The sequence below is a fragment of the Trachemys scripta genome, chromosome 4 (assembly GCF_013100865.1).
Source record: "Trachemys scripta elegans isolate TJP31775 chromosome 4, CAS_Tse_1.0, whole genome shotgun sequence".
Classification (NCBI taxonomy): Eukaryota; Metazoa; Chordata; order Testudines; family Emydidae; genus Trachemys; species Trachemys scripta.
The window spans coordinates 19,970,751-19,979,305 of NC_048301.1; positions in this window are offsets into that span (position 1 = coordinate 19,970,751).

Sequence of the window (8,555 nt, forward strand, 5' to 3'; positions counted from 1 at the left end):
GGTTGTATCCATGACCATCTTGGCTAATAGTCATTGATTGGACCTATCCTCCAGGAATTTATATAATTCTTTTGTTTGTTTAATGGTCTCATATGTTGACTTTATTTGTTAAGAATTCATGGGTTCAGTCACACATTGGAGACATAGGAGTGTGTACAAGATTAGACAGAACGTATAAGGCACATGTTCCTCCAAAGAATGCATAAAAGAGTTTTGGCCTGTAAGCCTGGAGGGATGCAAAGTAGAGTTTGAAGTTTTACCTGAAGATTCTACTGGACCAGGCCAAACTTCCCAAACCTGTGTCCCTAATGTGAGGCTCCTAAATCCATATTTCAGCACTCATATGATCTGATATTTCTTAGATCACCCCATTGACTTCAGCTGGATTTTTGGTGCTCAGTGATTCTAAAAATCAGGCCACTTATATTTAGGCATCTAAATATGGGTTTAGGAACCTAATTTTAAGCACTCAGATTTGAAAAGCTTGGTTTCAATGGGTGGAATTTTGGAGAATTCCTAATGGCTTGTCTACATGGTGAGTTAGTGGGATGTGAATCTGCAGTGTATCAGCTTGGTGCACACCAATGTCCCATGTGGTCATCACTGCTATAGCGCCGTGAAAGCGTAGCACACCTGGCCAAACTCTAGAACCTTCACTGGGCTGTAGCAGGTCCACAGGCTACATTAGTGTGTGGCAAGCTGGTGCACCATAGATTCACACCCTGGCTTGCTGCACATTAACTCGCCGTGCAAACAAGTCCTGAGACAATTAAGCTCCCATTGACATTCAGTGGGAGTTGAGCGAGCTGAGCACCTGAGTGCCTTTGAAAATCTTCAATGCATAGGATCTAATTCTATTTAGGAACAGTATGAAGCAAGATTAGGGCCTGATCTTACACACACTGAACTCAATGGCAAATCTCCTATTGACTTCAGTGGTACCAGATCAAGCCTTCAGCAAAGTCATTCATCTTCTGAAGGAGACATATCTGCCATTGGTTAATAAGACTCCATCCCTTACTTTACAGTGGCAGCAACTCTCTTAATTGCTGTCTGTCATTTGAATATTGTTTGCAAGCCAAGCCTAAAAAGATTGCAGAACAGTCCCTGTTCATGATAGAGAACAAAGACCTAGTTCTGTATGGTGGCCACGGTAACTCTTGGGACTTCAGGTGATTGTTTAATATGCATTGTGCACACACAAACATTCAATGCATATTATTAAAATACCATGGCGTAATCACTGGGTCACTCCACCTTTTTCTTCAGAACCTGGCTATAGAGTTGACAATGATAGGTGTTCTGAAGAGAACTTTTGGAATTTAGACTGACTTGCATAAAAGAATGAGCGAAAAAATGACCAACTTTATTACGTGGCTGAGATCCCATTATTTGTAAATCACCAAATTTGCCTCATCATACATCATTAGCTGATACTTCCATCTCTTTTTCTGGCTGTAAGGTCATTGTAAAGGAAACTTCTTTCTCTTGAGGATACTCAAGTGACCACTGGCCTCTGACGCCATCTTAGTCACCTAGCGCTGGAATAAATATAACAACTAACAGAGACATACTGAACAGATTCCAATCCCTTGTTGCAAAAGTTTACTTTGGAACTTTATAGATGATCAGATCTGCCTGTTTGATGGCTAGGAGGAATGCTTATAATTAATGATGTGTTGTTGCCTAGGTTCTGATATTTATGTATTTTTGTAAAGAACTTGGAAGTTGTCTTATAGTCTCAACAGGTCTTTAATTGATGGACTCTCACCTTTCAGCTGGCATGATCAGGCCCAAGAATTACCTTTTAAAATGTTTCAGCTGAATATGGCTAAGGAGAACATAAGAACGGCCATACTGGGTCAGACCAAAGGTCCATCCAGCCCAGTATCCTGTCTGCCGACAGTGGCCAATGCCAGATGCCCCAGAGGGAGTGAACCTAACAGGTAATGATCAAGTGATCACTCTCCTGCCATCCATCTCCACCCTCTGACAAACAGAGGCTAGGGACACCATTCCTTACCCATCCTGGGAAATAACCATTAATGGACTTAACCTCCATGAATTTATCTGGTTCTCTTTTAAACCCTGTTATAGTCCTAGCCTTCACAACGTCCTCAGGCAAGGAGTTCCGCAGGTTGACTATGTGTTGTATGAAGAAGAACTTCCTTTTATTGGTTTTAAACCTGCTGCCCATTAATTTCATTTGGTGGCCCCTAGTTCTTATATTATGGGAACAAGTAAATAACTTTTCCTTATTCACTTTCTTCACACCACTCATGATTTTATATACCTCTATCATATCCCCCCTTAGTCTCCTCTTTTCCAAGCTGAAAAGTCCTAGCCTCTTAATCTCTCCTCATATGGGACCTGTTCCAAACCCCTAATCATTTTAGTTGCCCTTTTCTGAACTTTTTCTAATGCCAGTATATCTTTTTTGAGATGAGGAGACCACAACTGTATGCAGTATTCAAGATGTGGGCATACCATGGATTTATATAAGGGCAATAAGATATTCTCCGTCTTATTCTCTATCCCTTTTTTAATGATTCCTGATGTCCTATTTGTTTTGACTGCCGCTGCACACTGCATGGACATCTTCAGAGAACTATCCATGATGACTCCAAGATCTCTTTCCTGATTAGTTGTAGCTAAATTAGCCCCCATCATATTGTATGTATAGTTGGGGTTATTTTTTCCAATGTGCATTACTTTACATTTATCCACATTAAATTTCATTTGCCATTTTGTTGCCCAATCACTTAGTTTTGTGAGATCTTTTTTGATGAAGTTCTTCACAGTCTGCTTTGATCTTGAGCAATTTAGTATCTGCAAACTTTGCCACCTCACTGTTTACCCCTTTTTCCAGATCATTTATGAATAAGTTGAATAGGATTGGTCCTAGGACTGACCCTTGGGGAACACCACTAGTTACCCCTCTCCATTCTGAAAATTTACCATTTATTCCTACCCTTTGTTCCCTGTCTTTTAACCAGTTCTCAATCCATGAAAGGATCTTCCCTCTTATCCCATGACAACTTAATTTACGTAAGAGCCTTTGGTGAGGGACCTTGTCAAAGGCTTTCTGGAAATCTAAGTACACTATGTCCACTGGATCCCCCTTGTCCACATGTTTGTTGACCCCTTCAAAGAACTCTAATAGTTTAGTAAGACATGATTTCCCTTTGTAGAAACCATATTGACTTTTGCCCAAGAAGTTATGTTCTTCTATGTGTCTGACAATTTTATTCTTTACTATTGTTTCAACTAATTTGCCCGGTACTGACGTTAGACTTACCAGTCTGTAATTACTGGGATCACCTCTAGAGCCCTTTTTAAATATTGGCGTTACATTAGCTGTCTTCCAGTCATTGGGTACAGAAGGTAATTTAAAGGACAGGTTACAAACCATAGTTAATAGTTCCACAATTTCACATTTGAGTTCTTTCAGAACTCTTGGGTGAATGCCATCTGGTCCCGGTGACTTGTTACTGTTAAGTTTATCAATTAATTCCAAAACCTCCTCTAGTGACACTTCAGTCTGTGACAATTCCTCAGATTTGTCACCTACAAAGGATGGCACAGGTTTGGGAATCTCCCTAACATCCTCAGCCGTGAAGACTGAAGCAAAGAATTCATTTAGTTTCTCCACAATGACTTTATCATCTTTAAGTGCTCCTTTTGTATCTCGATCGTCCCAGGGTCCCACTGGTTGTTTAGCAGGCTTCCTGCTTCTGATGTACTTAAAAAACATTTTGTTATTACCTTTTGAGTTTTTGGCTAGCTGTTCTTCAAACTCCTTTTTGGCATTTCTTATTACATTTTTACACTTAATTTGGCAGTGTTTATGCTCCTTTCTATTTACCTCACTAGGATTTGACTTCCACTTTTTAAAAGATGCCTTTTTATCTCTCACTGCTTCTTTTACATAGTTGTTAAGATCTTTTTTAGTTCTTTTACTATGTTTTTTAATTTGGGGTATACATTTAAGTTGGGCCTCTATTATGGTGTCTTTGAAAAGTGTCCATGCAGCTTGCAGGGATTTCACTCTAGTCACTGTACCTTTTAATTTCTGTTTAACTAACCTCCTCATTTTTGCATAGTTCCCCTTTCTGAAATTAGATGCCACAATTCTGAATTTAAGTATTTGCCAATGCTGAGAAACTAGACCAAATTATGCTCTAAGTCACATCTGCACAACTTGACTGAACTCAACATGTGTTGCAAAGCTGTGACAGAGGGGAATGTGGCCAATTGTCTCCTAGAATTGTCAGCACAGAGTATGCAGATGGGTCACATTGATACTGAAAAGAGCATATTGATAGTAAAGACCTCATTAGACAGCCTGTATTGTTTTAATTACAATAATTATTTAACCATTTAAATTTGGCTCATGGTCACGTTTTCTATTCTAGCCTGTTACAACACTAAAATCAGTGGGAGTTTTGCCTGGTAAGGACCATCGAATCAGATCCCTAATCAATAATTAATATTATTCTGGCAAATAGAAAGATTAAGCTCATTAAAGCATTTTAGAGAAACCCACTATTCTCAGTATTTCTCATATATGTTTAAAAGTCAGGAAGAATGCTCTTATGGCTAATGTACTGGACTGGATCTCAGGACACCTGGATTCAATTCCCAGCTCTGCCACAGATTTCATGTGTGATGCTGGGTATTATCTTCTCTCTACCTTTATTCCCCATCTGTGAAAGAGGGGCAATAATTTCCTTCCTCACAGGGTTGTTGTGTGAATAAATTTATCAATATGTGGGAGATGCTCCGTAACTACAGAGATGAGGCAATGTAAGTTTACCCAGAGTTGTAGGTACTCATACACATTCAAAACAGAGAACCAAAAGGTTAAATATCCAACACAGAAGACCTAGCCATCCCTGTCAAAACTAATTACATCTTCCAGAATAAAAATGGTCTCTCTAATCAATCTACAGAAAGGAGTAGCCTCCCCTACCTACCAAGCCTACTCAGAAAGCCTGGACAAATGGATAAGCCTGGCAGCTTGACCTGAAGATCAACAAAGTCTGACACTGGTGGACCACGTAGGGCATGAATTCCAGACAAAAGACTCTTTACATAAAACCCCCACCAAGAGCTCCCTTTCTTTTAAACCCGGGGTCTGTTAGCTCCACCACTCCTGCTGATCTCACTTGTGGCTGGTAGTAAGAGAGTGTCTAAGGCAACTGGATCCCAAACCCTTTGCAACTTCCATGGTAAACCTAATGTTTGTAACGCCTTCATTTGGAGTCTTTCAATCAAGACTGCTGGTCTTTCTGAAACAGATGCTCCAGCTCAAACACAAGTTATTAGGCTCAGTGCAGGAACCACTGGGTGAAATTCTATAGCCTGTCTATGTCGTGGAAGAGGTCAGACTACATTACAGTAACTCCTCACTTAACCTTGTAGTTATGTTCCTGAAAAATGCAACTTTAAGTGAAACAATGTTAAGCAAATCCAATTTCCCCATAAGAATTAATGTAAATGAGGGGATTAGTTCCAGGGAAATTTTGTTTTGCCGTGCAGTACAGTACTATAGTTGGGAGGTGCCCCCACCTTACCCCACACAGGCACAGCCCACTGGCACTGGAGACAATGAGGCAGGCAAGGAGGCTGAAGGTGCTGTAGGCTAGGAGAAGCACATTGCGCAGCAGCAGCGGCCGCTTCCCCTACTCTGCAAGCACCAAGGGCGGGGGGCTCAACCGTTGGCCCGCCCATGCCAACTCTTCCCCCAAGCCCCACCCTTAACCCACCTCTTCTTCCCCCCCTTCCTACTCCTTTACTCTGCACGCCGTGTCCTCGCTCCTCCCCCTCCCTCCCCTGCCTCCTGCCCACGGCAATCAGCTGGTTTGCAGCATTAGGGAGACAGGGGAGGGAGGGGGAGCCTGAGCACCGAGTCCTCACTCCTCCCCCGTCCCTCCTGAACGCCACAAGCCAACTGATTGCTGCAGGCAGGAGGCGGGGGGGGGGAGGAGAAAGGTGCTGATCCGGAGGTCTGCCGGCGGGCAGGAGGCGCTGTGTGGGGGCATAGGGGTGATGATAGGGGGGTTGCCAGCTGTGGACAAAGCAAGCAGCCAAATAACATTATAGCGAAGCATTGCACAACTTTAAATGGAGCATGTTCTGTAATTGAGCAGGGATGTAAGATCGAAACAACGTTAAGCGAGAGGACGTTAAGTGGGGAGTTACTGTATCATAACAGTCCCATCTGACCTTGGTACACTCCAGAGTACCAGCAGGACATGCTATCTGCATGAAACAGCGCCTAATAAACAGGCAGCAGGATTTTCCACTAGCTTGAGATTTCTAAAAAGAGTTAAGCTATGTTCCCACATACAGCACATTGCAATATTCTAGTCTGAAGATGGCAAAGGCATGGGTCACTGTAACAAGGTCCATGTCTTTCTATTCTGTTCTGTCACACCAGTGCACACAAGCCATTGGAGTCATTCTGGAATTACAGCTGTGTAAATGAGAAAAAAACTGGCCTAATGTCTTGATTTCCTAACATTAATGAGCTACATCTTACCAGATTTATTATAATTTGGTATTGCCAAATCCAAACATTCAAAAATCATGAGGCAAGCCCCCTCCCCAAATCATGAGATTGACTTAAAAATCATTTGATTAAAAAAATAAAACACAATTTGAATTCTTCTTATTTACCTTCTGGTTATGAGACTTTAGGGTGCACTTGAGACAAAAACACAGTGGAAATTCTCCTCTATTCACATGAATTCAGGAACCAGGGCTTTAAGAAAAACACCTGCTATCACAAGACTCATCATAAAATTGCAAGAGTTGGCAGCACAATGTACCATGGACACTGACCAGTTTGATGAAGTAATTCTAACTATTGTTCTATCACAGTGGGAAAAGTTGAAACGTTTGCCAGAGTAGCATAAAGGAAAAGAATGGAATAAGAGACAGAAGAGTGCTGTGTATCAGTAGATATCTTAGATCATTTACCTGCAGCGTTGACAGTCTCACAGTATATGGGCTATGTATTGGTTCATTTTTTCCTTCCCCCCAGCTTTCTTATGAATTCAGAAATAAAAATACTGGAAATGTAGCTTGCTGTATGATTAATGAAGTGCAGTAACTAAACATTATTTTAAATATATTTCATCTTGACATCAAAAAGCCTTTAGAGCTACTTTATGATATTGTGAAGGTTAAACGAGGTAGGAAAGAGAATTCCCTGCATGTGGCTACTATAAAAATGTCATTGAATTATTTCTAATTTTAGTGCCCCATGTTCTTAAAATTGCTTCCTGCTGCACTCCAGGAAGAAAGACAAAGGTAATTCAAGTAACTCCAGAACTCGAGGAACAAGTGATGTTTCCCATAAAGGAGACTAAAGAGTTACAGCTCTGGCCAGATATGCTCATCTCAGGTTAAGAGTCATCACACGGGGACTCTAACCAACTGTCTAATAAAATACATCATACTATCCAGTGTGCAGAACATTTCCATTCCAGCTTTCTGTACCTTGATGGAGTCACTAGTCTGACATAAGAGAACAGGGAAAAGAAATCAGATTGAAAACTGGAGTTAGGAAGAATCAAATGATTTGGGATTTAGCTGCATACATACCAGCTATTGGCGCTCTCAAGTGTCCAACACAGATTCTGATACCCACCATCAAAGAGCAAGCTGCAGCCAATGGGACTATACAGATTAAGGGAAGCCAGAATGGCAGGAGGAGAGAAGTGACTAAGGGGTGTCTAACTGCCAGGCAGGGATGGAGAGAGGCAGGCCAGATAGCACTGGGGGGTCATGCTTAATGTGGCCACTGCCACATTGGCTGCCATTAATAGTGTCTAAAAATCATAAGCACGTTTGAAATGAGACTCATATGAATTCTAAAATGGCTGGATTTTTGTATGGCTTGATGTCAACACAGGGAATTGCCACATTCCTGACTAAACATATTAACCCTCAGCACATCATTCATAAGAACGGCCATACTGTGACAGACCAATATCCTGTCTTCCAACAATGGCCAATGCCAGATGCTTCAGAGGGAATGAACAGAACAGATAATCATCAAGCGATCCATCCCCTGTCGTCCACTCCCAGCATTTGGTGAACAGATGCTAGGAACACTCAGAGCATGGTGTTGCATCCCTGCCCATCCTGGCTAATAGCCACTGATGGACCTATTCTCCATGAATTTATCTAGTTCTTTTTTGAACCTCGTTATAGTTTTGACCTTCGCAACATCCCCTGGCAAAGAGTTCCATAGATTGACTGTGCATTCCCTCGTTATCATCATGCTGACAGGCCTTGGCCCCCCACTTTGCTCTCATTTGTCAACATCCACTATCATGTATTTTAAATGGAATACACTTGGAACATTTGCACCTATAATTCTGTGCTTGTAATCATTTGTGTAGAGAAAGAGAATTTCAGGGCCAGATCCTCAGGTGCTGTACATCAGTGTAGCTACACTGAAGTCAAAGGAGCCAGGCCAAGTTACACCAGCTGAGGATCTGGCTGTCAATAACTACCTACTGACTTTGCACCCAAGCTATGGG